The following is a 13,293-nucleotide window of genomic DNA, read 5'->3' as shown; positions in this document are numbered from 1 at the left end:
GAAAGGAGAAAATATAAAAATGCAGTAAATGAAGCAGGCAAAAAGTAATGCAAACGTCGCAAGAATGAGATTGACAGGAAGTACAGAATGGCTAAGCAGGGATGGCTAGAAGACAAATACAAGGATGTAGAGGCATATATCACTAAGGTAGACATTGCCTACAGGGAAATTAGAGAGAACCACATGTATGAATATCAAGAGCTCAGATGGAAACCAGTTCTAAGCAAAGAAGGGAAAGCAGAAAGGTGGAAGGAGTATATAAAGGGTCTGTAAAAGAGCGATGTACTTGAGGACAATACTGTGGAAATGGAAGAGGACATAGGTGAAGATGAAATGGGAGGTATGATACTGTGTGAAGGATTTAACAGAGCACTGAAAGACCTGAGTCGAAACAAGGCCCCAGGATTAGACAGCATTCCATTAGAACTACTGATAGCCTTGGGAGAGCCAGCTCTGACAAAACTCTACCATCTGGTGAGCAAGATTTATGAGACAAGCGAAATACCCTCAGACTTAAAGAAGAATATAATAATTCCAATCCCAAAGAAAGCAGGTGTTGACAGAAATTACTGAACTATCAGTTTAATAAGTCATGGCTGCAAAATACTGACAGGAATTCCTTATAGACAAATCAAAAAACTATTAGAAGACAACCGTGGGGAAGATAAGTTTGGATTCCGTAGAAATGTTGGAACACGTGAGGCAATACTGACCCTATGACTTATCTTAGAAGAAAGATTAAGGAAAGACAAACCTGTGTTTCTAGCATTTGTGGACTTAGAAAAAGTCTTTCACAGTGTTGAGTATAATGCAAGCCTTTGACAGTGTTGAGTGGAATACTCTCTTTCAAATTCTGAAGGTGGCAGGGGTAAAATACAGGGAGCGAAAGGCAATTTACAATTTGTACAGAAACCAGATGGTAGTTAAGAGTCGAGGGGCATGAAAGGGAAGCAGTGGTTGGGAAGGGAGTGAGACAGGGTTGTTGCCTATCCCCGATGTTATTCAATCTGTATATTGAGCAAGCAGTAAAGGAAACAAAAGAAAAGTTCGGAGTAGGTATTAAAATCCATGGAGAAGACATAAAAACTTTGAGGTTTGCTGATGACATTGCAATTCTGTCAGAGACAGCATAGGACCTGCAAGAGCAGCTGAACGGAATGGACAGTGTCTTCAGAGGAGGATATAAGATGAACATCAACAGAAGCAAAATGAGGATAATGGAATGTAGTCGAATTAAATCGGATGATGCTGCGGGAATTAGATTAGGAAATGAGACGCTTAAAGTAGTAGATAAAATTTTGCTATTTAGGGAGCAAAATAACTGATGATGGTCAAAGTAGAGAGGATAGAAAATGTAGACTGGTAATGGCAAGAAAAGTGTTTCTGAAGAAGAGGAATTTGTTAACATGAGTATAGAATTAAGTGCTAGGAAGTTTTTTCTAAAAGTACACACATCAAAAAAGTTATGCATCACCTTTGTTCCGAGAGGTATGGAACCTGTACAGAAAATTGGAATAGAGATCAACATAAACATGATTTCCGCCCTTTTTTTATTGCTAATGAAAAATAAACATTGCATGTTGTACCACCATACAGCGAGACCTTCAGAGGTGGTGATACAGATTGCTCTACACATAGACACCTCTAGTACCCAGTAGCATGTCCTCTTGCATTGATACTTACCCGTATTCATCGTGGCATACTAGCCACAAGTTCATCAAAGCACTGTTGGTCCAGATTGTCCCACTCCTCGACGGCGATTCGGCTTAGATCCCTCACAGTGGTTGGTGGGTCATGTCGTCCATAAACAGCCCTTTTCAATCCATCCCAGGCATGTTCGATAGGGTTCATGTCTGGAGAACATGCTGGCCATTCTGGTCATGCAGTGTCGTTATCCTGAAGGAAGTCATTCACAAAATTTGCCTGTTGGGGGCGTGAATTTGTTGTCCATGAAGACGAATGCCTCCCCAATATGCTGCCGATATGGGTGCACTATTGGTCGGAGGATGGCATTCACGTATTGTACAGCTGTTACAGCGCCTTCCATGACCACCAGTGGCATATGTCTGCCCCCACATAATGCCACCCCAAAACAGCAGGCAACCTCTCCTTGCTGCATTTGCTGGACATTGTGTACAAGGCGTTCAACCTGCCTGGGTTGCCTCAAAACACGTCTCTGACGATTGTCTAGTTGAAGGCATGTGCGACACTCATTGGTGAAGAGAATGTGATGTCAGTCCTGAGCGGTCCATTCGGCATATTGTGGGCCCACGCTGCACGGTGTTGTGGTTGCAAAGGTGGACCTCGCCATGGATGTCGGGAATAAAGTTGTGCATCATATAGCCTATTGCGCACAGTTTGAGTCATAACGCAATGTCCTGTGGCTGTGCGAAAAGTATTAAACACGGTGGCATTGCTGTCAGGGTTTCTCCGAGCAATAATGCATAGGTAGCGGTCATCGACTGTGGTAGTAGCCCTTGGGCGGCCTGAGAAAGGCATGTCATCAACAGTTCCTATCTGTGTCTTCTCCATGTCCGAATAACATCGTTCCAAGACATCTGGAGACCTCCCTTGTTGAGAGCCCTTCCTGGCACAAAATAACAATGCGGACACGATCGAACTGCAGTATTTACCATCTAGGCATGGTTGAAGGACAGACAACACGGGCCGTGTACCTCCTTTCTAGTGGAATGACTGGAACCGAGTGACAGCTGTGAACAGTCAAAGGGACTGTGTCTCTGATACAGTATCCACGTCAGTTCTGTGAATCGGGCTGATGCAAAACATTTTTTGATGTGTGTATTTGTATGGAGTGTAGCCAACACACATTCACACAACCAAGCAGACTGTGTGCGCTCGCTTGCTCGCTTGCTCACCATCTCTGGCAGGTTGGTTGGGGGCATCAGTGTGGAAGGATCATGGAAGGGGAAGGTATAGGATGCTATGGGTGGGGGAGAGAAGAGCACTGTCTGGAGGAGTGTTCAGGGACTAGACTGCCAACAGGTGCAGTGTCAGGATGCTGTGGTGAAGGGAGGGGGGAGGGGGGGGAGGGAGAGTGAAAAAGGAGAGGAATGGGGAAGGGGAAAGATGGGCAGTTACATTGGCAGAGTGAGGCACCCAAAGATGATGGGGGGTGAAAATTGTTGGGCGGAGGGTATGGAGACAGTAGGTTAAAGTAGGTTCCCCACCCTGTCAGGTTGTTGCTTCCATTCTGGTCTCAGCTGCTGTAGATCGCAGTTGTGTGTGTAAAGTGTACTAGCTTGCTTGTGTGAACGAATGTGTGGGTGCGTTCATTTCTTTGACAATGCCTGTGGCTGAAAGCTAGTGCTAAAGCTAAACCTTTTCTTGTGCCTGTCTGCAACTTAATGTGTCATCTTCATGGTAAGTAGCAATCTATCTTTTCCTTTCATTGTTGATATTCCAGCCTGAAGTTTCCATTGTTTGTTTTTAACTATTTTTGTTCATACTTAATAGCATTTACTCTTTAATAATGTGATTTGAAAGATGCAATCCTACACTGTATTTTGTAAACTGCTAACACATTTATTGGAAAATAAAATACACAGTTACCTTTCTGTCCATGCACAATGTGTTGCCCCCTTCTAAACACACACTACAGTTGGGCCAGTGTGAACTCATTGCTGGGCAGCCTCACTGTGATGGAGCTGTTTCTCACATTCCCACCTCCAGTTTGCCAACAGACCATATGTAGCTGATGTACAAGGTGCATTCAAGTTCTAAGACCTCCGATTTTTTTCTAATTAACTACTCACCCGAAATCGATGAAACTGGCATTACTTCTCGACGTAATTGCCCTGCAGACGTACACATTTTTCACAACGCTGACGCCATGATTCCATGGCAGCGGCGAAGGCTTCTTTAGGAGTCTGTTTTGACCACTGGAAAATCGCTGAGGCAATAGCAGCATGGCTGGTGAATGTGCGGCCATGGAGAGTGTCTTTCGTTGTTGGAAAAAGCCAAAAGTCACTAGGAGCCAGGTCATGTGAGTAGGGAGCATGAGGAATCACTTCAAAGTTGTTATCACGAAGAAACTGTTGCGTAACATTAGCTCGATGTGCGGGTGCGTTGTCTTGGTGAAACAGCACACGCGCAGCCCTTCCCAGAAGTTTTTGTTGCAGTGCAGGAAGGAATTTGTTCTTCAAAACATTTTCGTAGGATTCACCTGTTACCGTAGTGCCCTTTGGGTAAGGATTACGCCCTCGCTGTCCCAGAACATGGACACCATCATTTTTTGAGCACTGGCGGTTACCCGAAATTTTTTTGTTGGCGGTGAATCTGTGTGCTTCCATTGAGCTGACTGGCGCTTTGTTTCTGGATTGAAAAATGGCATCCACGTCTCTCATCCATTGTCACAACCGACGAAAAGAAAGTCCCATTCGTGCTGTCGTTGCACGTCAACATTGCTTGACAACATTGCTTGGCAACATGCCACACGGGCAGCCGTGTGGTCGTCCGTCAGCATTCGTGGCAACCACCTGGATGACACTTTTCGCATTTTCAGGTCGTCATGCAGGATTGTGTGCACAGAACCCACAGAAATGCCAACTCTGGAGGCGATCTGTTCAACAGTCATTCGGCGATCCCCCAAAACAATTCTCTCCACTTTCTCGATCGTGTCGTCAGACCGGCTTGTGCGAGCCCGAGGTTGTTTCGGTTTGTTGTCACACGATGTTCTGCCTTCATTAAACTGTCGCACCCACGAACGCACTTTTGACACATCCATAACTCCATCACCACATGTCTCCTTCAACTGTTGATGAATTTCATTTCGTTTCACACCACGCAAATTCAGAAAACGAATGATTGCACGCTGTTCAAGTAAGGAAAATGTCGCCATTTTAAGTATTTAAAACAGGTCTCATTCTCGCCGCTGGCGGTAAAATTCCATCTGCCATACGGTGCTGCCATCTCTGGGACATATTGACAATGAACGGGGCCTCATTTTAAAACAATGTGCATGTTTCTGTCTCTTTCCAGTCCGGAGGAAAAAAATCGGAGGCGTTAGAACTTGAATGCACCTCGTACTGAAGGAGTATGCCATCCAAATGATGTCAAAGTGCAGGGAGCAGCAAATGCAACTGCCAGCAGACTGAGGGGTGTGAGTGAAAACGAAATCTGTTTCTCGTGTTGCAGCTGATATACTGTGCCGCTCCTGCTGCTTCTCAGAGGACTGCTTCGTTTGCTGTACACCAGTATTACTTGCGGTGGACCACATAGCGGCTGACTGGGCCAGAATACTCCCAGATGTGTGTATTCAGTGCTTTTTCTCTTTTTTTCAAATTAGTGCAGCACATTTTCGCTTTATAGCACTTTGTATTTCCTGTGTAAACCGTCATCTCAAAGGACTGTCTGTTTGACAAACCTTTACAAGTTGGATGTCAACAGCACACTTGAAACTTGTGCCACAAAAATATTTAGTGAAGAACATATGGCTAGTTGTTTTATGTTTACATTATACTAACAGATGTTTTACATACACAGTGTTAAATGTTTTTTGTGCACACGCTCGTGTGTGTGTGTGTGTGTGTGTGTGTGTGTGTGTGTGTGTGTGTGTGTCAGAAATTTCATAACTGATTAATGTTGTCTGCAAGGAAAAATGTGTGAAAACTTTAGTGTAGACCTTTTCTGGAAAAGGAATTGTATTCAGATAAATTATGCTTCGTAGTCCTTCTGCAGTGTACTGTGAATGTGTCTTTCATTTTGTTAAATGAGGAACTTCATGTGGTTACAGAATATGGGACATTGTAACTCTTCTGATATTTATTCTCAATCGCAGGTTGTGTGAAAGACTGTTTGAAATTTTGAGAGTGATTGGAGAATATTCGTAAGAAAGATAGATGTTACTGATGGTTTTTATGGAGGGAACTAAGAACAGAGGTACCCACTAAGAATATAATTGATCCTATAGTCACCGGACATGATGCAGGTAGTGTTGTGACATTATTTATAACAATGACAGCCACTGAGGTATTTGCAGGTAAACAAATGATCAGAGATTTGTCATCGATCACCTTAAGAAGTTGTGGCAGTGATAGCCTTCCCGACTTCGTATCACGAACAGTCTCACTTACAGGTAAATTACGTTTGGGGGAATAATAAAACAGTGGCCTCGACATGGGATTGAACGGTGGGAGTGCTAAGATTCTAGCATTCTGATTTGAAGAATTTAATTAATGCATTAGAAGATGCAGATGTCAGAAGAAAATGACAAAGAGCTGCACCATGAATTCTGATCTGAGCAATGGAAAGGACAGTTTCATTGCTTTCAAACAGGAGTTAATGAATTAAACTGTGAATTTTGCAATCGTCATAAATGTTCTATGTGTGGAAACAAGATTTAATGAATTAAACTATGAATTTTGCAATCATCATAAATATTCTGTGTGTCATTTCTTAAGGGCAAGAATATTGCATGATAAATACTTTAGTTTGTAGTGTAGCCAATGAACTTACTTAGATGTCTGTAAGCCCTATCTATGTGATGTGTTAGTAGTGGCCTCTCTGTGTTAAAACTCGTAGGTTTCTGTACAAAGCCAAAGATGTAACACCACCATGTTGTGCAAAAATAACTAGCTCAGAAGTATAGCTTTGTATTACCTGTGAACACCTTTTCGGATGGCTTTTATTTTTGCCCATATGTTGTATGAGATATGTACGTTTTCATACTTTATGCTGATGACACTGATTTCTGTTATATGCCAGCTGTTATCGTATTGATCATTCAAAGATTCCTAAAGTGTGACTGAGTTTATCGTTGATTATACATTCAGATATTGGAATGTATATTTTTTTCATTTATGTGACAAATATTTAATTTGTTGAAAATTGTATAAGAAAATGTATCTCTTCACATGTTAAATGTCGAGAATAGTAAGTACACGTATTTTCTAAGCTAAATATCAACAATTTAAAGTAGTAGCATCAATCTGAATGTAATTTTATTAAGTACAAATCCTTTGTAACAAAGATTGTCGATACAGAACCAAACTAATTGTTCAGCTTGTAACTATATAAATGAATAAAAAGATCCCTTTGCCAAGTACAGTCATCATCTCTCTAGATATAACAAATTTGTGATTGATTCTAATATAGGCTTATTTAAGAAAGATGATGCAAATGTAAAACTGACTTCAACGTCATTGCAATGACATAATTGTATATAATGATAGGTGAACTTTACATATTCTTTGTCTGTAAGCTTTATGCCTGTTTGTGTAGTTCATGAACTCGTTGCACCAAAACACTATAGTTTTTGGTTACTAAATAGCTGCTCTGTGCCTCAATAGGGAGTATCGTGGTTGAATTGACACGTGTGTGCGTTGTTGCAACTGATTAGAGAAACACAGTGTAATGAATGACCACAAAGTGGGAACGTATGATCACATTAGCTGCAACAGTGCCAGCTGCTGGTTCTCTCTGCAACCCAAGACATGTGAAATGAGATAGTCACAAATTGAATGTGCCCCAACAGACTACATGACGTATTCTATGAAAACATGTCTAGTAGGACAAAGAAACTGGAATGCAAGAAAAAGTTGCAACTGGCAGATAACCTGAATTTAGCTTCAGGAGACAAAATCGTGAGCCGTTGTCCAAAAGTTTCAAAGATTTGAATTCTACGCACAAATTTTTTACACGGAAATACTGCTAGGTGTAAGTTCTTGAATCAGTATGGCAAGCAGCTGTGAGTAGAGTTGTTTAGTCAGTTACTGGTTAATAGATTTTCATTTTTGTGTCTCTGTCACTTTGCCTTTTACAACAGCTGACTTGAGAGAATAGCATGTCTGTGTAAAGCTTTGTTTTAAACTTGGAAAAACTGCTGCAGAAAAGTGTCAAATGTTGAAGCAAGCTTTTGCATACAACACTTTGTCAGACACAACCTTACAACTAGTATAAAAAATTCAAAAATTGGTGAACATTGACTGGTTGCTACAATCATTTTGAAAGACCTGTAACAGTGCTACCTCATCAAAATATATTAAAAATTGTTAGTTTAACAAATTATAGAGCTAGTGAATGTAATGGTACAACACCATATTTTTAACACCACATACCAGTGATGGATGCTAGAATGTTAAAGATAAAACAGCAATACACAGGTTTGGTTGTGAGATATGTTTGTCTCGGGTTTCATTAAAGGAGATAATAGGATACTAAAACCCCTCAGTTTTCACTTTAATGTTAAAGGCAAAAACTATACACTGCAGTCAGTTAGTTATTACAGATTCTTTGTGCAAATTTCATAACAAATACCGAACCCACATGCCAACAGCTCGGATGATGACAGCCAACCAGGCCAGATCCTTTGATCTCTATGGCACTGACAAATTTAATGTTTAACAGCTACTGCTTCCCATTCTTTCTTACAGTGTCAGTTACACACAGACAATTTCAAAACTGACTTCTTGCGATAACCATTTAATATTTTCATCTAAAGTCATTACAATCATTGAATTTTATGAACATTGTTTTTTACTAACACAACTACATGGTTTTCCAGTGTAAAAGAATGTAAAGAAATGAAATAGACCATGTGTACAGCCTGCAGCCAGTAAAATCAAATACGCTGCTGTGAAGTACTTAGGCAAAGCATCTGATGAAATTGTGCGTATATTCTGGAAAAAGGGGTTGCAATTGCCTGCAGAGCAGAAGATAATACAAAAACATTAGTTCTTTGTAACTTTCCAGTTGAGACTAATAAATATGGAAAATCTGGGGTCCACTAAATATTATGCCGCGACTTCAAAAACAGTTATATCGGATATACAGGCAGGTCCTTTGACTTGAGATTTAAACCAACAATAAAAAAGATTTAGATACTGAAAATGAGGGATGTTATAGTGGTATCATTGACAAAAAACTACAAATTTTAGACAACTTGAAAAAGGTAAACAATTACACACACTAACTGACAAAGCAAATGAAACACAGAGAAGAGACCACCAGATGACAATGTAACTTCATGCACAAACACATCATCGGCATGTATGTAAGTGGTTTAGAGTTGCAGTTCTTTGTGACAGCTTGAACACCTGCTAGACTGCATTAGGGTTGTTCGTGTTCAGTGGTGTTACTAGGCCAGGTATATAAGGTGAACGGCATCAGATCTTGAGTGACCACTCTGAAGGACTCTGAGATACTGTTTACTCATTCAGACAGTGTTATAGGCACCTACTGGGCTTTAAAATGGGTCTCATAGTGAGTCTCCATTTGGCTGGCTGGCTTAATTGTGCAATATCCAGATTGGTGGGTCATTCAGAAGTGACAGTGGCCCGATATCGGGTTGTATGGGAACGTGAGGGCAGTTACGCTAATTGTCAAGGTTCCGGCCATCCGCGTCTCACCGTCAGAAGGAAGTGTCGCTGTATTGTGCACCAAACACATTGTAGGTCCTGCACATCTGCGGCTGCCATCTGAAAATGTGGACTTGTTTTTACTCCCAACAGCAGTCTGTCACACCACTCCATCAGAGACTAGCATCAGGTGGACTGCCCCATGAGTGGGCTGCTGTGAACACATGGCTGCATTTGGAGTGGTGCCATGACTGGGAAATGTGTACTGTCAAACCGTGTTGCCTCATTGAGTGATGAACCACAGTTCTGCATTACCCCAGATGACCATTGTCGGCAAGCATTGTAGCAGCTTCAGGAGAGGTCTCATTCTTCCAGTCTTGATGTGGGGAGCTGTCGGGTATGTAGTTGAGTGGTCAGTGTTGAGCTGCCATTTACAAACCTCCCTCGTGCTTCCCCCCCCCCCCCCCCTCCCCCTCCCCGCCCCCGCTGTTCTCTGTATTCAAATTCGTGTCTGTGTTGAGATGTAACGTCAGGTTGCAACAGTGAGGTGTAAGAAACGGACCTATAATGACAGGTGGTTTCACACTACTACTCTGTTAGCAGCTGAAAGGAAGTGACTTTCGAATGGGAACCGCAAATGTTTGATGACAAGGCGACAAGTCAACCGAATCTTCCACAGGAAAAAAAGTCTGGTGTGTTATACATGGCATTAGTGACAGTACGTATGTCATAGGAATCTCTTACCTACGCACCCAATCTGTACACCTGGTGAGGGAGTAAGATAGGCCTCCTTGTCCAGTTTAGGTGTTCATATGAATGTGAATGTGAGCACTCTCAAGGAAATGATGAAAACATAGTAGTTTGTCACATAAGCTGCAACAAATGAAAGCAAAAGTTTCACAATCACACAGTTTCTCCGTGCTCTGTCAAAATATACGTTTTGAACATTTCCAAAGTTGCGTTCCGTTTGGAAGTTTTGACTCTTAAATTCCTTTCTTACAACATAGTTCACACCCCCGTTTTCATTTCTGTGAGACTTGTACATGATACCTCACCTCATCTCCCTATTCATCACGTTTACTTGTGACAGTAATGTATTCATTACACACGACATATTCTACACGGAAGCACCAAAGAAACTGCAAGAAAATAGCAATGCATATTCAAATACAGAGGTGTGTAAACAGGCAGAATACGGCTCTGCTGTTGGCAACGCCTATATAAGATAAGAAGTGTCTGGCACAGTTGTTAGATCGGTTACTGCTGCTACAATGGCAGGTTATCAAGATTTAGGTGAGTTTGAACGTGGTGTTGTAGTCAGCGCATGAGTGCTGGGATACAGCATATTCGAGGTTGCGATAAAGTGGGGATTTTCCCATACAACCAATTCAAGAGTGTACCGTGAAAATCAGGAATCCGGTAAAACGTAAAATCTTTACCATCACTGCAGCCAGAGATGGATCTAGCAAGAATGGGACCAATGATGACTGAAGAGAATTGTTCAAGGTGATAGAACTGCAACCCTTCCGCAAATTGCTGCAGATTTCAATGCAGGGCCATCAACAAGTGTCAGTGTGTGAACCATTCAACAAAACGTCATCGATATGGGCTTTCGGAGCCGAAGGCCCACTCGTGTACTCTTGATGACTGCACGACACAAAGCTTTGCACCTTGCCAGGGTCTGTCAACACCGGCATTGGACTGTTGATGACTGGAAACGTTGCCTAGTCGGACGATTCTCTTTTCACATTGTATAGAGAGGATGGACATGTACAGGTTTGGAGACAACCTCATGAATCCATGGACCCTGCATATCAGCAGGTGATTGTTCAAGCTGCTGGAGCCTCTGTAATGGTTTGGGGCATGTGCAGTTGGAGTCATATGTGATACGTCTAGATACGACTGTAACAGGTGACACATACGTAAGCAACCTGTCTGATCACCTGCATTCATTCATGTCCACTGTGCATTCCAACAGACTTGAGCAATTCCGGTACCCACACTCCCAGAATTGCTACAGAGTGGGTCCAGGAACACACTTCCGAGCTTAAACACTTCCCTGGCCACCAAACTCCCCAGACATGAACATTATTGAGCATATCTGGGATGCTTTGCAATATGCTGTTCAGAAGAGATCTCCACACCACATATGCTTTCGGACGTATGGAATGCCCTGCAGGGTTGTGGTGACATTTCCCTCCAGCACTATTTCAGACATTATTCGAGTCCAGGCCACGTTGGTTTGTAGTACTTCTGTGTGCTCCCGGTTTCTTTGGCTCTTTAGTGTATAACCAGTGTACAGTACAACTGCCAAGAACACAAACATTTCAGTGACCGGACGGACAGTTAATGGTGTTGTGAAGAAAAAAAAGAAATAAAAATAAAGAGCTTTAGAGTGATTTGAACACAGCTCGCCCGCATGGTAGCGCAACATTGTGATCATTTAACCACGACGCCATTACTGTTTGGGCTTCTCTGCATTACATGTCTAGTCTTTTGACTGTTCACTGTTCATGCTTTGCTCATTTTTCACAGTTCAGTACACCTCCTTTCACTTTTTGTGCTTGATCTCTGTTCAACGTGTGATGGGCTATCCACTTAGCTGTCTTACCACTAAATCTCGGGGGGAGGAGTGATGGAGAGTTTCTCTCATTAATACAGCACTGAACAGTGACAGACAGACATACAACAGTGAAACTTCTGGCAGTTACACATTAAACACAAGTGTATGCAGGGATGCCAACCACATTTTGCTCCACACACCAATGGCGTGAAATTACGAATGTTCCGGATTTTTTTTTAACAGATCTCGTACGTGCACAGCTCATATAGTTTGCAAGGGAAATATGCCTGTGGGCGAGAAGGATAGGGAAAACCTGTCCAATTAGGTGGCTGAATCTGTCTGATGGGGTCTCTCAGTGATTCATGTTTTACTACTTTACTTAACTCAGTTAAGATTGACACACACACAAAAGAAAAAAAAGCACGTTTGATGTGGCAGGCATCTCATGCAAGGTTTTCTATATGCACCAAGTTTTGCAACTTGTTTCTCAGTTTCTGTGCTTATTTTGCCCCCACAGCTTCCCAATTGCTCTCACAAGGCTGACTGGTGTGCATTGCACCTTTCTACAAAATTCTGTGTTCACCAGGAATTGAAATTCACTCTCCAGCAGTGGTAGCACTTTACGCTAAAAACTTCTCCGCAGAGCGGGTCCATACTGGGTCAATATAAGACAGAGCTCTGCTGACAAGCTACTACGCACCAGTTTGAAAGTTTGAAGAAAACTTACAAAAACAATGATTACTAGGTGATATGGCATTTGATAAAATTTTGTTTGTCTGTGGAAGTTGATGAGACTTACCAATCCACCAAGGTATGAAAATTATCGACTGCAAGGCTTCAAATTTGATTCTCCTGCTCCCTCTCTGCCACACGAAAATGACCTAAATAAAAACAATGTTCAATATTTTTACACTGCTTTGGTGTCCAAAGAAGGGTTAGTGAAATTGGGAGAGAAATTAGGTGAAATAGGACGCAGTTGGGTTATCAAAAGTGCTGGAAATAAATGACGAACAATAGAATTATAAACAGGTCATATATTTTATTACAGAGGAGTAAAACAGAGATGAAATTCAGGTAGTGGCTTATTGCAAAAATTAAAATTGTAACAATGTCATAGATGGTAAAGAGACCTCAGACAGACTAGTAAGATTTATTCAAAAAATAAACAAAAGTAATCTTTCAATCTGTTCACCAACATGATAATATGATAATGAGAAAGAAGAAACAAAGTTGTGAGAGATAATAAATAATAGCAAACACCACTGCAAGATTGTTATGGCGGATTTTAATACAGAAGTAGAATAAAAATTGAAGAATGAGCCTCCAGCAGGAAACTCGGTCTGGTGAGAATGATATTCGAATATACTCTGTTAAAGCTGCATGCATGTAAAGTAATACACAAGAAACTTGCTAAAT

At 41.6% G+C, this 13,293-nt stretch overlaps 1 protein-coding gene across 6 annotated transcripts in view; it reads left to right on the top strand.

The window, feature by feature from the left end:
- Nucleotides 1–7,063, top strand: part of LOC126215025 (uncharacterized) — a 101,899-nt gene extending 94,836 nt beyond the window's left edge. For all 6 annotated transcript variants that reach the window (XM_049941648.1, XM_049941649.1, XM_049941652.1 and 3 more), the window contains exon 10: nucleotides 5,155–7,063. The gene's annotated coding sequence lies outside the window, so the exon portion shown is untranslated. The remainder of the gene's footprint in view (nucleotides 1–5,154) is intronic.
- Nucleotides 7,064–13,293: the final 6,230 nt, after the last annotated feature.

This window comes from Schistocerca nitens, chromosome 12, assembly GCF_023898315.1.
Source record: "Schistocerca nitens isolate TAMUIC-IGC-003100 chromosome 12, iqSchNite1.1, whole genome shotgun sequence".
Lineage (NCBI taxonomy): Eukaryota > Metazoa > Arthropoda > Insecta > Orthoptera > Acrididae > Schistocerca > Schistocerca nitens.
Note: the sequence above shows the minus strand (reverse complement) of the source record. Positions and strands in the feature narration are given on the sequence as shown.